Here is a 21863-nt window from a genome sequence, read left to right on the forward strand (position 1 = left end):
CGCGAAAAAAATGATTCCTCCCACTGACATCTGGGGCGCACCGGTTGGGAGGCTAACCTGTGGGCCTACTAAGTTGACGCGTACATAGGGCTTGTCAACTTAGTCAACAAACGATTCTAGCAGCAGTAACCGTTGGATTTGAATCGAACGGTCCTGCTGCTTCTTCAATCGCTGCTCTTCTTGCACCAGCCGCCCAAACCAGCGCCGGGGAGACCGCCTGCTCCTGCCTCCAGTGGCCGGCTGTGCTGCCGATGAGGCCTCATCGCCCCCTACTACTCCCACCGCTAGCCAGGCCCTGCGGCGACGGCAGCCTCACACCGCAGCCGAACCAGTGAACCCTCGTACTCCTTTCCGCGTGGGCATCCACTGGCGCGTCTTCCCCAGCTCCGTGTCGTGCCCTTCCTAGGCCTCGCCGTCGTCCACCGCCTTGGTGCTCTCGGCGCGGCGTGGTCAACGACATTCCATCGGAAGAGTACTGTACATGGAGAGGCTGACAGCTGGGTCCACGGCCACAGCCCAGTTATTTTGTGATTTGCCAAGTAAGTCGCTTTGTCAGGCCTGTTGGGCTGCAAATCTTTCAAGACGAGGAGGAGAGCTTTCATTCGGCTGGCCAAGAAAATGGCCCATCAGTAATGAGAAATGGGTTGTACATTTTTAAAACACATCAAACCGGCAATTAGTTTCAAATATCTTTTTTTCATTTCGAGATTTGAAATTACATTAATTTTTATGCATGGATAATTTGTTGGATTTTATATTGATATACATTTATTTTTAAAATCAGTTTGAATGTGAGTCGAAATGTCGGGATTAAAAACAGTTCGGATCGCACCGAAATATGCAAAATTTCATATAATTTTTTAACCGTGGTCACAATATGGGCTGTAATGCTAACAAAAAGAATATGGGCTCCAAAAAAAACTTAATAATTAGCAAATGGGCTGTAAATTATTAGAAATAATGGCAGATGGGCTGTATGCTGTTTCCCACAGATTTGAGGCTTTCCTAAAAAAGGTTGACGCACAAGCAGTGACTGTTGGATGGCCATCCAACGGCCGTCGTGCTTCTTCAATCTCTGCTCTTCCTGCTCCAGCCGCTCAAATAGGTGCCGGCGGGACTGCCTGCTCCCTCCTCCCCGTGGTCGGCTCTGCTGCCGCGAAGGCCTCACCGCCCCACTGTACTCCCATCACTGGCCTAGCCATCCCTCTACTCACCCACACCTGCTGTTATTCTCCGGCGACGGCAGACGAACCAGTAAACCCTCATACATTCGTACTCCCCTCGCGTGGGAAACAACTGCTGATTCTTCCCTACCTCCGTGTCGTTCCCTTCCTAGGCCTCGCCGTCGTCCACCGCCCTGGTGCTCTCGGCGCGGCCTGGTCAACGTGGTCAACGACCGACATGCATCTGAAGTGGACTTTAGGTGGAGAGGCCGACAACTGGGTCCACGGCCGCACGCAAGGAAATGCCTCCTTATTACGCGCAAAATAATGATTCCTCCACCTGACATCTAGGAACCACCGAAAGGGCCTCTGTATTTCATGAAAAAACGTTACCGCCGCTGACAGCTCGGACCCACTAGCTATATCTTCGCACGCAAGGAAGTGCCTCCTTATTATGCACAAAAAAATGAATACTCCCCCTGTTAGCTGGGACCCAGTATAGTGGCAGGCTGACTTGTGGGCCTACTAAGTTGACGGGGACGGAGGGCTTTGTCAACTTAGTCAATATGCATGATTCTAGCTCCAGTGACCATACGATGTCCATCCAACGGCCGTCGTGCTTCTTCAACCTCTGGTCTTGTTGCTCTAGCCGCCCAAACTAGCGCCGGTCGTGCCTCGTGCTCCTGCCTCCCGTGGCCGGCTGCGATGCGGCGGAGGCCTCACCGCCCCCTACTACTCCCACCGCTGGCCAGGCCATCCCTCTACTCACCCACACCCCCTGTTACTCTGCGGCGACGGCAGCCTCACACCGCAGCGAACCAGTGCCCTCGTACTCCTCTACGTGTGGGCATCCACTGCCGCGTCTTCCCCGGCTCCGCGTCGTCCCCTTCCTAGGCCTCACCGTCGTCCACCGCCCTGGTGCTCTCGGCGCGGCGTGGTCAACGTGGTCAAGGAACGGCTTCCATCAGACGCGGACTATACGTGGAGAGGCTGACAGATGGGTCCACGACCGTAGCAAGGAAGTGCCTCCTTATTACGTGCAAAATAATTATTCCTCCACCTGACAGCGGGGAACCACCGGATGGGCCACCTTATTTCGCCCCCCTGACTGCTGGGACCCACCAGCTACATCTTCGCAGGCAAGAAAGTGCCTGACAGTCGGGACCCACCTGGTCGAAGCGTACGTAGCGTTGACATTCTGGTCGTGAACGTGTACGTACATACTGGTCGATGTAGAGGCGCATGTGTCGTAGTAGAGGCGCGCACGTGTCGTAGTAGAGGCGCGCACGTAGCATGTACACGTACGTACAGTGGCCAGGGTGCAAGAAAGAAAATACGGCCACGTATGTGTACATACGGGCGGGGTCTCGAACGCCTACTCGCGCATACGTACAGCGAGGGCTCGTGTACATGGCTGGGTCGGAACGGAGAAACAACGTCGTCGTCGTGTTCATGGGTCGGAACGGAATGCGTGGTCGTGTTCATCGGGAGGGCTTGGACGGAAGAGGCGATGGAAACGAGGCCTGGCGTACCGCACAACGGAGGAAACGGACCTCCTACGGTCGAAACGGGGGTCCTGTTGATCGGGAGGGGTGTGGCGTACCGCAAAACGGAGGAAACGGACCTCCTACGGTCGAAACGGGGGTCCTGTTGATCGGGAGGGGTGTGGCGTACCGCAAAACGGAGGAAACAGATTTGTGTTGGAGCGCTACGGTTGAAACAGGGGTCCTGTTCATTGGGAGGGATGTGGCGTACCGCAAAACGGGACTCCACGGGATACTGTTCATATCCACCGTCGACCCCCTCCGGCCTCGACGAGCTACTGTTCATCCATCGTCGACCTCCTCCAGCCTCCACGGGCTCCTGTTCATCCAGCCTCCACCGTGCTCTACTCCACCGGCTACTGTTCAACCACCCCTCCGCCGTCTACTGTTCATCCATCCCTCCACACCACGGGGTCCTGTTCAACCACCCCTCCACGGGCACCCCTCCACCGTCTACTGTTCATCCTGCCCTCCACACCACGGGGTCCTGTTCATCCACCCCTCCACGGGCACCCCTCCACCGTCTACTGTTCATCCAGCCCTCCACCACACCACGGGGTCCTGTTCATCCAGAGGCAACGCCACTGCTCACTGCTCATCCAAACCCCCCGCAACGCTCACTGTTCATCCCATCGATCGGCTTCAGTTAGCAGCAGTAGCCAAGGAATCGCTCGATCGGGTTCAGTTAACGGCCATCGATCGATCGCTCGGGTTCAGTAACGCGTAGCCTGCAGTGCAATCGCTCGGGTTCAGTTAGAGCCCAACGCCTCGCTCGGGTTCAGTTAGAGCCAACGCCTCGCACACACGTGCGTACGTGTACGAGAGAAACGCGCATCACTCAGCCCCCGACCTCCCACCGTAACCGGGAACTCCCAGAAATTTTCCTCCCCCTTGCTTCTACCATGGTTTTTTCCGTCATGGACGGCCCAAAGAATGTCATGCAGCTGCGTCTCCGGCCCGCCCAGGACGAAAAGCCCATTTTCTGTCATGATTTTTTGTCATAGAAGTAGGAGCCCACCACATCTATGATGATACCGGGTTTTGTCACAATTATCATCATAGAAGTGTCATATGTATGACAGGAATTTTTTTCGTTCGGCCCAAAATGTCATGGATGTGTCTTTTTTTGTAGTGCCCCAAGTGACCTGCGAGAAGGCATGTAAGCCTGATCAAGAGGGTAAGCATAGTTATGCTCATTGAGCAGGAAGCCCCCAAGTGACCCGCGAGAAGGCATGCAAGCCTGATTGTCGGGGATATACCCAGCGGTATAACCCGGCCGGATGTATGACCCGGCTGGGACTTGGCGCTTCATCGGTAATCAGCCCGAAGACCGACGACTCACTGGTCTGGTGACTCACTGATGACCCCGATGGCGGGTCAGATAGATGACAAGGCCCAAGGCCCAGAAGGCCGGCTCATGTTATGGTAGGCCAGCTTAAGAGGAAAGGCATAAGGAATATTCCCTTACAAAGGAAGCAAGACTAGGACTCTACTTATAACAGAGTAATTCTAATCCTACTAGGACTAATCATGTAACCCGCCCCTCCAACTTATATAAGGAGGGACATGGCACCCCAAGGGGGACAAGTTAAGACAGAAAAGTCAATAGCTCTTGAGATAGAGGTAGCAAAAGAGCACCCTTGTAATCGTGAGCATCACCATGATCAATATCAATGAAGCAGGATGTAAGCTTTTACCTCCGCCGTGAGGGGCCAAACCTGGGTAAAACCTCACGTCTCTCGATTCTGACCAACCCCTCTCAAGCTACCGGTTAGATGTGTTGGCCTCATGACTAAGTCCTTTTCATGAGTACATCTGCCGTGACAAATCCATGACACCCCTTAAGGGGAGTGGTCCCCAGCCAAGTGTGGTCCTTGAATCTAATTGGGAACCTTCCCTGACCAAGAAAATGCCAACTTGGAGAAAGAAATCATCGAGCTTCATCAGGCTAGACAAGAGATGGGAGTTAGACCGTGTTCAAAGGAGTCAAGAGATGGCTTTATATCCCACGTTCTTATTACAAATGATTTTCTACCCCATCCCATTCTCAGTAAGGAGCTTATATACATTTTACTGAGAAGGGTAATGATTCTATCCCAAAATATCCTGAATATCTAAACTGCCCTGCCTTTTGGCTGGCACATAACATTACACATAGCAAACCAATATTTCTTCGTACCGTTATCACTTAGCCAGAAAATTCTAGACCTCAAATAGTTCAGCCTCTGCAGTTCCCCCTCGGGCACGTCAAAGAACAACAACATGTACAAGACCATGTTGCCGAGGAAGGAGTTGATTAAAACCAAGTGTTTCCCATATGAAAGAGGTTTTCATTTATAGCCGCAAGGCGTTTCTCTAGTCGCTCTTCCACGTATTTCCACCCGGCTACAGTAAGTCACCAGTAATGGATAGGAATACCAATGTATCGGATCAGAAACAAACCAAGATGGAAACCAAAGATCTCAGCATACTCAAACGTTGAATCTACAACCTCAGCAAAGCAGAAAAAATCGCTCTTGTGGAAATTTATTTTAAGAACCGAAGGCTCCTCAAAAGCGCATAAAAATAGCTCAAGATTTCTTGCTTTATCCAAGTCATGGTCCATAAAATCACATCCCTATTACGTGCGGCCTCTTTATCCCATTTAATGGTAATAGCAAGCATGCCTGCCACAATACTGAATAAGATAGGGGACAAGGGGTACCCTTGGCAGAGACCCTTTCAAGTTGAAAGTAGTTGTCGACGTCATCATTGACCTTGATGGCGACAGTACTAAAGATAAAACTCTCAACCGACCTCCACTACTATGGTGAGAGCTCCTTCACACAGATAATTTGTAGAAGAAATGGTTACTTGACTATAGTAAAAAAATCTGGTGAAGCTTGTGTACGGTTTCATGCAGCACAACAACCCCATCAAGTATGTTTCATCTTAAAGATGACTCAGCCGGCTCGGGACCTTTTGTGTTCCATCTAAAACACCTCATCATCAAATTTTCCTTCAGAAAATGGAGCACTAAAAACACATTTTTCCACCTTTGAGACTCGAGAGATGTCATCTGTTATGGACTCATCTAGCAAGAAATTGCTCCCAACTGGTGGTCCATAAAGATGTTTGTAACATTTTATAGAAAATTCTGGACCTAAAGTAGTTCAGCCTTTGCAGTTCCCCCTCGGGTACGTGAAAGAACAACAACATGTACAAGACCATGTTGCCGAGGAAGGAGTTTATTAAAACCAAGCATCTCCCATATGAAAGAGGTTTTCCCTTATAGCTACAAGGTGTTTCTCTAGTCGCTCTTACACGTATTTCCACCCCGCTACTGTAAGTCACCAGTAGTGAATAGGAACACCAATGTATCGGATCGGAAACAACCCAAGCTGGAAATTTATTTTTAGACCAGAAAACTCCTCAAAAGCACATAAAAATAGCTTAAGATTTCTTGCTTTATCCAAGTCATGGTCCATAAAATAACATCTCTATTACGTGCGGCCACTTTATCCCATTCAATGATAATAGCAAGCATGCCTGCCATAATATTAAACAAGATAGGGGACAAGGGGTACCCTTGGCAGAGACCCTTTCAAGTCTGAAAGTAGTTGTCGACGTCATCATTGACCTTGATGGCCACGCTACTGATACGTCTCCAACGTATCTATAATTTTTGATTGTTCCATGCTATTATATTATCTATTTTGGATGTTTAATGGGCTTTATTATACACTTTTATATTATTTTTGGGACTAACATACTAACCCAAGGCCCAGTGCAAATTGCTGTTTTTTTGCCTATTTCAGTGTTTCGCAGAAAAGGAATATCAAACGGAATCCAAACGGAATGAAACCTTCGGGAGAGTTACTTTTGGAACGAATGTGATCTATGGGACTTGGAGTAGACGTCAAGAAAGAAGCGAGGAGGCCACGAGGCAGGGAGGCGCGCCTACCCCCTGGGCGTGCCCCCACCCTCGTGGGCCCCTCGCAGCTCCACCGACCTACTTCTTCCTCCTATATATATATCCATATACCCCAAAAACATCTAGGGGCACCACGAAACCCTATTTCCACCGCCGCAACCTTGTGTACCCAAGATATCACATCTTGGGGCCTTTTCCGGAGCTCTGCCGGAGGGGGAATCGATCACGGGGGGCTTCTACATCAACACTAGCCTCTCCGATGATGTGTGAGTAGTTTACCACAGACCTTCGGGTCCATAGTTATTAGCTAGATGGCTTCTTCTCTCTCTTTGGATCTCAATACAAAGTTCTCTTCGATCTTCTTGGAGATCTATTCGATGTAATTCTTTTTGCAGTGTGTTTGTCGAGATCCGATGAATTGTGGGTTTATGATCAAGTTTATCTATGAACAATATTTGATTCTTCTCTGAAATCTTTTATGTATGATTTGTTATGTTTGCAAGTCTCTTCAAATTATCAGTTTGGTTTGGCCTACTAGATTGATCTTTCTTGCAATGGGAGAAGTGCTTAGCTTTGGGTTCAATCTTGCGGTATCCTTTCCCAGTGACAGTAGGGGCAGCAAGGCACATATTGTATTGTTGCCATCGAGGATAAAAATATGGGGTTTATATGATATTTCTTGAGTTTATCCCTCTACATCATGTCATCTTGCCTAATGCATTACTCTGTTCTTATGAACTTAATACTCTAGATGCATGCTGGATAGCAGTCGATGTGTGGAGTAATAGTATCGTTTCGGTCTACTTGTCGCGGACGTGATGCCTATATACATGATCATTCCTAGATATTCTCATAATTATGCACTTTTTCAATCAATTGCTCGACAGTAATTTGTTTACCCACCGTAATACTTATGCTATCTTGAGAGAAGACACTAGTGAAACCTATGGCCCCCGGGTCTATCTTCTATCATAGAAGTTTCCAATCTATTTTACTTTGCAATCTTTACTTTCAATCTATATCATAAAAATACCAAAAATATTTATCTTATTATCTCTATCAGATCTCACTCTCGTAAGTGCCGTGAAGGGATTGACAACCCCTTTATCGCGTTGGTTGTGAGGTTCTTATTTGTTTGTGTAGGTGAGGTGACTTGCGTGTAGTCTCCTACTGGATTGATACCTTGGTTCTCAAAAACTGAGGGAAATACTTACGCTACTTTACTGCATCACCCTTTCCTCTTCAAGGGAAAACCAACGCAGTGCTCAAGAGGTAGCAAGAAGGATTCTGCACCGTTGATGACCCACAAGTATAGGGGATCTATCGTAGTCCTTTCGATAAGTAAGAGTGTCGAACCCAACGAGGAGCAGAAGGAAATGATAAGCGGTTTTCAGCAAGGTATTCTCTGCAAGCACTGAAATTATCGGTAACAGATAGTTTTGTGATAAGGTAATTGGTAACGAGTAACAAGCAATAAAGGTAAATAAGGTGCAGCAAGATGGCCCAATCCTTTTTGTAGCAAAGGACAAGCCTGGACAAAATCTTATATGAAGGAAAGCGCTCTCGAGGACACATGGGAATTATCGTCAAGCTAGTTTTCATGACGATCATATGATTCACGTTCGGTACTTTGATAATTTGATATGTGGCTGGACCAGTGCTTGGGTACTGTCCTTACTTGGACAAGCATCCCACTTATGACTAACCCCTATTGCAAGCATCCACAACTACAACAGAAGTATTAAGGTAAACCTAACCATAGCATGAAACATATGGATCCAAATCAGCCCCTTACGAAGCAACGCATAAACTAGGGTTTAAGCTTCTGTCACTCTAGCAACGCATCATCTACTTATTACTTCCCAATGCCTCCCTCTAGGCCCAAACAATGGTGAAGTGTCATGTAGTCAATGTTCACATGACACCACTAGAGGGATGACAACATACATCTCATCAAAATATCGAACGAATACCAAATTCACATGACTACTATTAGCAAGACTTCTCCCATGTCCTCAGGAACAAACGTAACTACTCACAAAGCATATTCATGTTCATAATCAGAGGGGTATTAATATGCATAATGGATCTGAACATATGATCTTCCACCAAGTAAACCAACTAGCATCAACTACAAGGAGTAATCAACAGTACTAGCAACCCACAGGTACCAATCCGAGGTTTGGATACAAAGATTGGATGCAAGAGATGGACTAGGGTTTGAGATGAGATGGTGCTGGTGAAGATGTTGATGGAGATTGACACCCTCCCGATGAGAGGATCGTTGGTGCTGACGATGGTGATGATTTCCCCCTCCCGGAGGGAAGTTTCCCCGGCAGAACAACGTCGCCGGAGCCCTAGATTGTTTCCGCCTCGTGGCGGTGGAGTCTCGTCCCGAAAGCTTGCTTATGATTTTTTTCTCGACGAAAGACTCCATATAACAGAAGATGGGCATCGAAGGGCCACCAGGGGGCCCACGACGCAGGGGGCGCGCCCAGGGGGTTAGGGCGCCCCCACCCTCGTGGCTAGGGTGTGGCCCCCCTCTGGAACTTCTTGCTAAAGTAACAATTCAATCACAATTTCAAGTATGAATCATAAACTTCATTGAGAACCAACAAACTCTAATCTCACTCATTAAGGCGATTGCAATTTATCATAACATAGGAAAGAGTCAATATAAGAGCTTTTCAGCAAGTCCACATACTCAACCATCTTTTAGTCTTTCACAATTGCTAACACTCACGCAATATTTATGGGTATGAAGTTTTAATTGGACACAGAGAAAGATAGGGGCTTATAGTTTTGCCTCCCAACGTTTTACCTCAAGGGTAATGTCAACAATAATAGTTCATGAAGACTCACATCCAATTAGCTATATATATCATGATATTTCCAACAGATTGTGCTTGCCAAAGGATAAAATGTAAAATGGAAAGGTGAAGATCACCATGACTCTTATGTAAGGTAGAATATAAAAGTAAAAGATAGGCCCTTCGTAGAGGGAAGCAGAGGTTGTCATGCGCTTTTATGGTTGGATGCACGAAATCTTAATGCAAAAGAACGTCACTTTATATTGCCACTTGTGATATGGACCTTTATTATGTAGTCCGTCGCTTTTATTTCTTCCACATCACAAGATCGTATAAAGCTTATTTTCTCCGCACTAATATGTCATACATATTTAGAGAGCAATTTTTATTGCTTGCACCGATGACAACTTACTTGAAGGGTCTTACTCAATCCATAGGTAGATATGGTGGACTCTCATGGAAAAACTGGGTTTAGGGATATTTGGGAGCACAAGTAGTATCTCTACTTGGTGCAAGGAAATTGGCTAGCATGAGAGGGAAAGGCAAGCTCAACATGTTGGATGATCCATGACAATATTGTTGGGGAACGTAGTAATTTCAAAAATTTTCCTACGCACACGCAAGATCATGGTGATGCATAGCAACGAGAGGGGAGAGTGTTGTCTACGTACCCTCGTAGACCGAAGCGGAAGCGTTGACGCAACGTAGAGGAAGTAGTCATACGTCTTCCCGGTCCAACCGATCCAAGCACCGTTACTCCGGCACCTCCGAGTTCTTGGCACACGTTCATCTCGATGACGCTCCCCGGGCTCCGATCCAGCAAAGCTTCGGGGAGGAGTTCCGTCAGCACGACGGCGTGGTGACGATCTTGATGTTCAACCGTCACAGGGCTTCGCCTAAGCACCGCTACAATATGACCGAGGTGGAATATGGTGGAGGGGGGCACCGCACACGGCTAAGGAACGATCATTAAGATCAACTTGTGTGTTCTAGGGTGCCCCCTGCCCCCATATATAAAGGAGCCAAGGGGAGGGGGCGTTCGGCCAAGGAGGGCGCGCTAAGGGGGAGTCCTACTCCCACTGGGAGTAGGACTCCCTTCTTTACTAGTTGGAGAAGGAGAAGTGGGAAAGAGGAGGAAGAGGGAAAGGAAAGGGGGGCCGCCGCCCCCCTCTCCTTGTCCTATTCAGACTAGGGAGGGGAGGGGCGTGCGGCCACCTCTTGCCTCCTTTCCTCTTCTCCCTTAGGGCCCATGTAGGCCCAATAATCCCCGGGGGGGTTCCGGTAACCCCCCGGTACTCCGGTAAAATCCCGATTTCACCCGGAACGATTCCGATATCCAAATATAGGCTTCCAATATATCGATCTTTATGTCTCGACCATTTCGAGAGTCCTCGTCATGTCCATGATCACATCCGGGACTCCGAACAACCTTCGGTACATCAAAATACATAAACTCATAATGAAACTGTCATTGTAACATTAAGCGTGTGGACCCTACGGTTCGAGAACAATGTAGACATGACCGAGACACGTCTCCGGTCAATAACCAATAGCGGAACCTGGATGCTCATATTGGTTCCTACATATTCTATGAAGATCTTTATCGGCCAGACCGCATAACAACATACGTTGTTCCCTTTGTCATCGGTATGTTACTTGCCCGAGATTCGATCGTCAGTATTTCAACCCCTAGTTCAATCTTGTTACCGGCAAGTCTCTTTACTCATTCCGTAATACATCATCTCACAACTAACTCATTAGTTGCAATGCTTGCAAGGCTTATGTCATGTGCATTACCGAGAGGGCCCAGAGATACCTCTCCGACAATCGAAGTGACAAATCCTAATCTCGAAATACGCCAACCCAATATGTACCTTTGGAGACACCTGTAGAGCACCTTTATAATCACCCAGTTACGTTGTGACGTTTGGTAGCACACAAAGTGTTCCTCCGGCAAACGGGAGTTGCATAATCTCATAGTCATAGGAACATGTATAAGACATGAAGAAAGCAATAGCAACATACTAAACGATCGGGTGCTAAGCTAATGGAATGGGTCATGTCAATCAGATCATTCACCTAATGATGTGATCCCGTTAATCAAATAACAACTCTTTGTTCATGGTTAGGAATCATAACCATCTTTGATTAACGAGCTAGTCAAGTAGAGGCATACTAGTGACACTCTGTTTTGTCTATGTATTCACACATGTATTATGTTTCCGGTTAATACAATTCTAGCATGAATAATAAACATTTATCATGATATAAGGAAATAAATAATAACTTTATTATTGCCTCTAGGGCATATTTCCTTCAGTCTCCCACTTGCACTAGAGTCAATAATCTAGATTACACAGTAATGATTCTAACACCCATGGAGCCTTGGTGCTGATCATGTTTTGCTCGTGGAAGAGGCTTAGTCAACGGGTCTGCTACATTCAGATACGTATGTATCTTGCAAATCTCTATGTCTCCCACCTGGACTAGATCTCGGATGGAATTGAAGCGTCTCTTGATGTGCTTGGTTCTCTTGTGAAATCTGGATTCCTTTGCCAAGGCAATTGCACCAGTATTGTCACAAAAGATTTTCATTGGACCCGATGCACTAGGTATGACACCTAGATCGGATATGAACTCCTTCATCCAGACTCCTTCATTTGCTGCTTCCGAAGCAGCTATGTACTCCGCTTGACATGTAGATCCCGCTACAACGCTTTGTTTAGAACTGCACCAACTGATAGCTCCATCGTTTAATGTAAACACGTATCCGGTTTGCGATTTAGAATCGTCCGGATCAGTGTCGAAGCTTGCATCAACGTAACCTTTTACGATGAGCTCTTTGTCACCTCCATATATGAGAAACATATCCTTAGTCCTTTTCAGGTATTTCAGGATGTTCTTGACCGCTGTCCAGTGATCCACTCCTGGATTACTTTGGTACCTCCCTGCTACTTATAGAACATAAGGCACACATCAGGTCTGGTACACAGCATTGCATACATGATAGAGCCTATGGCTGAAGCATAGGGAACATCTTTCATTTTCTCTCTATCTTCTGCAGTGGTTGGGCATTGAGTCTTACTCAACTTCACACCTTGTAACACAGGCAAGACCTTTCTTTGCTTGATCCATTTTGAACTTCTTCAAAACTTTGTCAAGGTATGTGCTTTGTGAAAGTCCAATTAAGCGTCTTGATCTATCTCTATAGATCTTAATGCCTAATATGTAAGCAGCTTCACCGAGGTCTTTCATTGAAAAACTTTTATTCAAGTATCCCTTTATGCTATCCAGAAATTCTATATCATTTCCAATTAGTCAATATGTCATCCACATATAATATCAGAAATGCTACAGAGCTCCCACTCACTTTCTTGTAAATACAGGCTTCTCCAAAAGTCTGTATAAAACCAAATGCTTTGATCACACTATCAAAGCGTTTATTCCAACTCCGAGAGGCTTGCACCAGTCCATAAATGGATCGCTGGAGCTTGCACACTTTGTTAGCTCCTTTGGATCGACAAAACCTTCCGGTTGCATCATATACAACTCTTCTTCCAGAAATCCATTCAGGAATGCAGTTTTGACATCCATTTGCCAAATTTCATAATCATAAAATGCGGCAATTGCTAACATGATTCGACAGACTTAAGCATCGCTACGGGTGAGAAGGTCTCATCGTAGTCAATCCCTTGAACTTGTCGAAAACCTTTTGCGACAAGTCGAGCTTTGTAGACAGTAACTTACCGTCAGCGTCAGTCTTCTTCTTGAAGATCCATTTATTCTCAATTGCTTGCCGATCATCGGGCAAGTCAACCAAAGTCCATACTTTGTTCTCATACATGGATCCCATCTCAGATTTCATGGCTTCAAGCCATTTTGCGGAATCTGGGCTCACCATCGCTTCTTCATAGTTCGTAGGTTCATCATGATCTAGCAGCATGACTTCCAGAACAGGATTACCGTACCACTCTGGCGCGGATCTTCACTCTGGTTGATCTACGAGGTTCAGTAGTATCTTGTCCTGAAGTTTCATGATCATTATCATTAGCTTCCTCACTAATTGGTGTAGGTGTCACAGAAACAGGTTTCTGTGATGTACTACTTTCCAATAAGGGAGCAGGTACAGTTACCTCATCAAGTTCTACTTTCCTCCCACTCACTTCTTTCGAGAGAAACTCCTTCTCTAGAAAGGATCCATTCTTAGCAACGAATATCTTGCCTTCGGATCTGTGATAGAAGGTGTACCCAACATTTTCTTTTGGGTATCCTATGAAGACGCACTTCTTGATTTGGGTTTGAGCTTATCAGGTTGAAACTTTTTCACATAAGCATTGCAACCTCAAACTTTAAGAAACGACAGCTTAGGTTTCTTGCCAAACCATAGTTCATACGGTGTCGTCTCAACGGATTTAGATGGTGCCCTATTTTAACGTGAATGCAGCTGTCTCTAATGCATAACCCCAAAACGATAGTGGTAGATTTGGTAAGAGACATCATAGATCGCACCATATCTAATAAAGTACGGTTATGACGTTCGGACACACCATTATGCTGTGGTGTTCCAGGTGGCGTGAGTAGTGAAACTATTTCACATTGTTTTAACTGAAGGCCAAACTCGTAACTCAAATATTTTACTTCTGCGATCATATCGTAGAAACTTTTATTTTTTGTTACGATGATTCTCCACTTCACTCTGAAATTCTTTGAACTTTTCAAATGTTTCAGACTTGTGTTTCATCAAGTAGATATACTCATATCTGCTCAAATCATCTGTGAAGGTCAGAAAATAACGATACCCGCGCGAGCCTCAACACTCATCGGATGCACATACATCAGTATGTATTATTTCCAATAAGTCAGTTGGCTCGCTCCATTGTTCCGGAGAACGGAGTCTTAGTCATCTTGCCCATAAGGCATGGTTCGCAAGCATCAAGTTATTCATAATCAAGTGATTCCAAAATCCCATCAGCATGGAGTTTCTTCATGCGCTTTACACCAATATGACCTAAACGGCAGTGCCACAAATAAGTTGCACTATCATTATTAACTTTGCATATTTTGTCTTCAATATTATGAATATGTGTATCACTACGATCGAGATCCTATGAACCATTTTCATTGGGTGTGTAACCATATAAGGTTTTATTCATGTAAACAGAACAACAATTATTCTCTAACTTAAATGAATAACCATATTGCAATAAACATGATCAAATCATATTGATGCTCAACGCAAACACCAAATAACACTTATTTAGGTTCAACACTAATCCCGAAAGTATAGGGAGTGTGCGATGATGATCATATCAATCTTGGAACTACTTCCAACACACATCGTCACTTCACCCTTAACTAGTTTCTGTTCATTCTGCAACTCCTGTTTCGAGTTACTACTCTTAGCAACTGAACCAGTATCAAATACCGAGGGGTTGCTACGAACACTAGTAAAATACACATTAATAATCTGTATATCAAATATACCTTTGTTCACTTTGCCATCCTTCTTATCTGCCAAATACTTGGGGCAGTTCCGCTTCCAGTGACCAGTCCTTTGCAGTAGAAGCACTTAGTCTCAGGCTTAGGACCAGACTTGGGTTTCTTCTCCTGAGCAGCAACTTGCTTGCTGTTCTTCTTGAAGTTCCCCTTCTTCTTCCCTTTGCCCTTTTTCTTGAAACTAGTGGTCTTGTTGACCATCAACACTTGATGCTCCTTCTTGATTTCTACCTCCGCAGCCTTTAGCATTGCGAAGAGCTCGGGAATTGTCATATCCATCCCTTGCATATTATAGTTCATCACGAAGCTCTTGTAGCTTGGTGGAAGTGATTGGAGAATTCTGTCAATGACGCTATCATCCGGAAGATTAACTCCCAGTTGAATCAAGTGATTACAATACCTAGACATCTTGAGTATATGCTCACTGACAGAACTATTCTCCTCCATCTTGCAGCTATAGAATTTATTGGAGACTTCATATCTCTCAATCCGGGCATTCTGCTGGAATATTAACTTCAACTCCTGGAACATCTCATATGCCCCATGACGTTCAAAACATCGTTGAAGTCCCGGTTCTAAGCCGTAAAGCATGGCACATTGAACTATCGAGTAGTCATCAGCTTTGCTCTGCCAGACGTTCTTAACTTCGTCAGTTGCATCAGCAGCAGGCCTGGCACCCAGCGGTGCTTCCAGGATGTAACTCTTCTATGCAGCAATGAGGATAATCCTCAAGTTACGGACCCAGTCCGTGTAATTGCTACCATCATCTTTCAACTTTGCTTTCTCAAGGAGCGCATTAAAATTCAACGGAACAACAGCATGGGCCATCTATCTACAATCAACATAAACAAGAAAGATACTATCAGGGACTAAGTTCATGATAAATTTAAGTTCAGTTAATCATATTACTTAAGAACTCCTACTTAGATAGACATCCCTCTAATCATCTAAGTGATCACGTGATCCAAATCAACTAAACCATAACCGATCATCACGTGAAATGGAGTAGTTTTCAATGGTGAACATCGCTATGTTGATCATATCTACTATATGATTCATGCTCGACCTTTCGGTCTCAGTGTTCCGAGGCCATATCTGCATATGCTAGGCTCATCAAGTTTAACCTGAGTATTCTGCGTGTGCAAAACTGGCTTGCACCCGTTGTAGATGGACGTAGAGCTTATCACACCCGATCATCACGTGGTGTCTGGGCACGACGAACTTTGGCAACGGTGCATACTCAGGGAGAACACTTTTTATCTTGAAATTTAGTGAGAGATCATCTTATAATGCTACCGTCAATCAAAGCAAGATAAGATGCATAAAAGATAAACATCACATGCAATCAATATAAGTGATATGATATGGCCATCATCATCTTATGCTTGTGATCTCCATCTCCGAAGCACCGTCATGATCACCATCGTCACCAGCGCGACACCTTGATCTTCATCGTAGCATCGTTGTCATCTCGCCAATCTTATGCTTCTACGACTATCGCTACCGCTTAGTGATAAAGTAAAGCATTACAGGGCGATTGCATTGCATACAATAAAGCGACAACCATATGGCTCCTGCCAGTTGCCGATAACTTGGTTACAAAACATGATCATCTCATACAATAAAATTTAGCATCATGCCTTGACCATATCACATCACAACATGCCCTGCAAAAACAAGTTAGACGTCCTCTACTTTGTTTGTTGCAAGTTTTACGAGGCTGCTATGGGCTTAAGCAAGAACCAATCTTACCTACGCATCAAAACCACAATGATAGTTTGTCAAGTTGGTGCTGTTTTAACCTTCGCAAGGACCGGGCGTAGCCACACTCGGTTCAACTAAAGTTGGAGAAACTGACACCCGCCAGCCACCTGTGTGCAAAGCACGGCGGTAGAACCAGTCTCGCGTAAGCATATGCGTAATGTCGGTCCGGGCCGCTTCATCCAACAATACCGCCGAACCAAAGTATGACATGCTGGTAAGCAGTATGACTTATATCGCCCACAACTCACTTGTGTTCTACTCGTGCATATAACATCAAACCATAAAACCTGGCTCGAATGCCACTGTTGGGGAACGTAGTAATTTCAAAAAATTTCCTACGCACACACAAGATCATGGTGATGCATCGCAATAAGAGGGGAGAGTGTTGTCTATGTACCCTCGTAGACCGAAGCGGAAGCGTTGACGCAACGTAGAGGAAGTAGTCGTACGTCTTCCCGGTCCAACCGATCCAAGCACCGTTACTCCGGCACCTCCAAGTTCTTGGCACACGTTCAGCTCGATGACGCTCCCCGGGCTCCGATCCAGCAAAGCTTTGGGGAGGAGTTCCGTTAGCACGACGGCGTGGTGACGATCTTGATGTTCAACCATCGCAGGGCTTCGCCTAAGCACCGCTACAATATGACCGAGGTGGAATATGGTGGAAGGGGGCACCGCCCACGGCTAAGGAACGATCACGAAGATCAACTTGTGTGTTCTAGGGTGCCCCCTGCCCCCGTATATAAAGGAGCCAAGGGGAGGGGGCGGCCGGCCAAAGAGGGCGCGCCAAGGGGGAGTCCTACTCCCACCGGGAGTAGGACTCCCTTCTTTACTAGTTGGAGAAGGAGAAGTGGGAAAGAGGAGGAAGAGGGAAAGGAAAGGGGGGGGGGCGCCACCCCCCTCTCCTTGTCCTATTCGGACTAGGGAGGGGAGGGGCGCGCGGCCACCTCTTGCCTCCTGTCCTCTTCTCCCTTAGGGCCCATGTAGGCCCAATAATCCCCAGGGGGGGGGTCCGGTAACCCCCCAGTACTCCGGTAAAATCCCGATTTCACCCGGAACGATTCTGATATCCAAATATAGGCTTCCAATATATCGATCTTTATGTCTCGACCATTTCGAGATTCCTCATCATGTCTATGATCACATCCGGGACTCCGAACAACCTTCGGTACATCAAAATACATAAACTCATAATGAAACTGTCATCGTAATGTTAAGCATGTGGACCCTACGGTTCAAGAACAATGTAGACATGACCGAGACACGTCTCCGGTCAATAACCAATAGCGGAACCTGGATGCTCATATTGGTTCCTACATATTCTACGAAGATCTTTATCGGTCAGACCGCATAACAACATACGTTGTTCCCTTTGTCATCGGTATATTACTTGCCCGAGATTCGATCGTCGGTATTTCAACACCTAGTTCAATCTTGTTACTGGCAAGTCTCTTTACTCGTTCCATAATACATCATCTCACAACTAACTCATTAGTTGCAATGCTTGCAAGGCTTATGTGATGTGCATTACTGAGAGGGCCCAGAGATACCTCTCCGATAATTGGAGTGACAAATCCTAATCTCAAAATACGCCAACCCAACATGTACCTTTGGAGACACCTGTAGAGCACCTTTATAATCACCCAGTTACGTTGTGACGTTTGGTAGCACACAAAGTGTTCCTCCGGCAAACGGGAGTTGCATAATGTCATAGTCATAGGAACATGTATAAGTCATGAAGAAAGCAATAGCAACATACTAAACAATCGGGTGCTAAGCTAATGGAATGGGTCATGTCAATCAGATCATTCACCTAATGATGTGATCCCGTTAATCAAATAACAACTCTTTGTCCATGGTTAGGAAATATAACCATCTTTGATTAACGAGCTAGTCAAGTAGAGGCATACTAGTGACACTCTGTTTGTCTATGTATTCACACATGTATTATGTTTCCGGTTAATACAATTCTAGCATGAATAATAAACATTTATCATGATATAAGGAAATAAATAATAACTTTATTATTGCCTCTAGGGCATATTTCCTTCAAATATAATTTATCTTAGATGTAAGAAAACATAACCCATTACGTTGTCTTCCTTGTCCAACATCAACTCTTAGCATGTCATACTTTAATGAGTGCTCACAATCATAAAAGATGTTCAAGATAGTATATCTATATGTGAACCTCTCTTTCTTTATTACTTCCTATTCATCGCAACGATGACAAAAACTATGTTTGTCAACTCCCAACAACTTTTATTCATCATACTCTTTTATATGTGAAGCCATTACTCTCCATAAGATCCATATGATTTATTTGTTTCTTTTTATTTCTTCTCTTTTATTTTATTTAATTTCCTCAAGATCATAGCAATATAATCAAGCCCTTGACTCAACACTAATCTTTATTATATATAGCTCACAGACTCGATTACATAGAAGGATCATAAAGCAAAACTCACAACTAGATCATACTAAAACTTTATTCTACTAGATCAAGATATTATCGAAAGGATCGAACTAAGAAAAACGGTAAAGATAAAAGTGATGGTGATACGATACCGGGGCACTCCCCCAAGCTTGGCAGTTGCCAAGGGGAGTGCCCATACCAGATACTCAGTTCTTCTTTGTTGGTGAAGAAGGTGGAGTTGTTGATGATGGATAGTCGCACATCGAGCGTATGAGGTCCTCCAACTTGTGGATAATGCCCTTGAGTGCGATGATATGCTCCTTCAACAAAATATTTTCATGTGTGAGATACTTTTTTTGTATATGGGCTAACTCAATCATCTTGAAAGCCTCGATCTCAGTTGGGGTAAGAAGATTGTGATCAAGTTGAAGGATGTCTTCTACTTCCAGAACTTGGTCCTCCATGGTCTTTGTAACACCCATGATGCGGCTATATCTCCCATGTGTTGGAGCACGACTTAGAGGCATAACCGCATTGTAGGCATGTCACAAGAGGCGTAATCTTTACACATCCCATGTACTGATAAGAAAGGGATAAAGAGTTGGCTTACAATCGCCACTTCACACAATACATAAATATAACATTACATCATCCAGAATACAATCAAGGTCCGGCTACGGAACCAAAATAAAGAAAGACCACCCCTAATGCTAGATCCCCGATCGCCCCAACTGGGCTCCACTACTAATCAAAAGGAAACGAAACACAACAACGAAAAGGTCTTCATCGAGCTCCCACTTGAGCTGGGTTGTGTCATCTGCACTGGTATCATCGGCACCTGCAAACTGGTTTTTGGAAGTATCTGTGAGTCACGAGGACTCAGCAATCTCACACCCGCGAGATCAAGCCTATTTAAGCTTATGGGTAGGAAAGGGGTAATGAGGTGGGGCTGCAGCAAGCACTAAGCATATATGGTGGCTAACATACGCAAATAAGAGCGAGAAGAGAAGCAAAGCACGGTCGTGAACTAGAAGTGATCAAGAAGTGATCCTGAAGCTACTTACGTTCAAGCATAACACAAGAACCGTGTTCACTTCCCGGACTCCGTCGGAAAGAGACCATCACGGCTACACATGCGGTTGATGCATTTTAGTTAAAGCTAAGTGTCAAGTTCTCTACAACCAGATATTAACAAATTCCCATCTGCCCATAACCGCGGGCACGGCTTTCGAAAGTTCAAACCCTGCGGGGGTGTCCCAACTTAGCCCATCACAAGCTCTCACGGTCAACGAAGGATATTCCTTCTCCCTGGACGACCCGATCAGACTCGGAATCCCGGTTACAAGACATTTCGACAATGGTAAAACAAGACCTGCAAAGCCACCCGAATGTGCCGACAAATCCCGATAGGAGCTGCACATATCTTGTTCTCAGGGCACACCGGATGAGCAAGACGTCGGGTTGGCATAGAACCTGGTTGCCCAGGGGGCACCGGACATCGCTCAGGTTGGACCAACACTTAGAGAAGCACTGGCCCGGGGGGGGGGGGGTTTAAAATAAAGATGACCCTCGGGAGCGCGACTCCCAAGGGAAAAGGTAGGTCGTGGTGAGGCAAATGGTAAAACCAAGGTTGGGCCTTGTTGGAGGAGTTTTATTCAAAGCGAACTGACAAGGGGTTCCCATAACACCCAACCGCGTAAGGAACGCAAAATCAAGGAACATAACACCGGTATGACAGAAACTAGGGCGACAAGAGTGGAACAAAACACCAGGCATAAGGCCAAGCCTTCCACCCTTTACCAAGTATATAGATGCATTAATTAAAATAAGAGATATTGTGATATCCCAACATATCCATGTTCCAACATGGAACAAACTTTAGCTTCACCTGCAACTAGCAACACTATAAGAGGGGCTGAGCAAAGCGGTAACATAGCCAAACAACAGTTTGATAGGAAAAGGTGGGTTAGAGGCTTGACATGGCAATATGGGAGGCATGATATAGCAAGTGGTAGGTATCGCGACATAGCAATAGAGAGAGCAACTACCAAGCAAAGATAGAAGTGATTTTGAGGGTATGGTCATCTTGCCTGAGATCCCGCAAGGAAGAAGAACGAGTCCATGAAGAAGACAAACGGACGTAGTCGAACGGATCCTCACAAACGCGACGTTATCGGAACCAATGCGAAGAAGCAACACCGGAAAGAAGCAAACCACATAGTAAACAATCAACACATCAACATGGCATGATGCACAATCGAGTATGATGCATGTCTGGTTTAATGAGGCATGACATGGCAAAGTGCACAAACAATACTACAAACTAAGTGGAGCTCAATATGCAACGAGTTGCATATTGACGGAACACCACATGACTTATTTAGTTCTCTCCCGTTTATGTACTTAACAAAATTAAATGTTGGTTAGAAAGGCAAGGGGTGAAGCATATGAAAACTACCTATCTAGGCAAGTTTAAATGAGGCCGGAAACAACGAACAACAATTCCGGTAAATCCCCATATGCATATTTTAGGTTTGGTATTGTTCTGCCCTAAACCAAAATTTAGAGTTGTTAAACATTCAAAGTAAATACATCATGTTAATCTATGCATTTTTCTACCCCATTTACATATAAAGTTTGTTGAGTTTGGAGCTATGGTTATTTAGTTATGAAATAAATCATTTTAACATGGCATAGGAGCAAAATGATGCAAACAGCGGTTTAAACATTTTAAACATAGATGAAATTGCAAATTATGAA

At 45.3% G+C, this 21863-nt stretch overlaps 1 long non-coding RNA gene across 1 annotated transcript; it reads left to right on the top strand.

The window, feature by feature from the left end:
- Positions 1–19783: 19783 nt before the first annotated feature.
- Positions 19784–21253, top strand: LOC125533446. The gene is made up of 3 exons (XR_007294315.1): positions 19784–19951; positions 20135–20136; positions 21199–21253. It is a non-coding gene; the product is annotated as an uncharacterized LOC125533446 (long non-coding RNA).
- Positions 21254–21863: the final 610 nt, after the last annotated feature.

Source organism: Triticum urartu, chromosome 1, assembly GCF_003073215.2.
Source record: "Triticum urartu cultivar G1812 chromosome 1, Tu2.1, whole genome shotgun sequence".
NCBI lineage: Eukaryota > Viridiplantae > Streptophyta > Magnoliopsida > Poales > Poaceae > Triticum > Triticum urartu.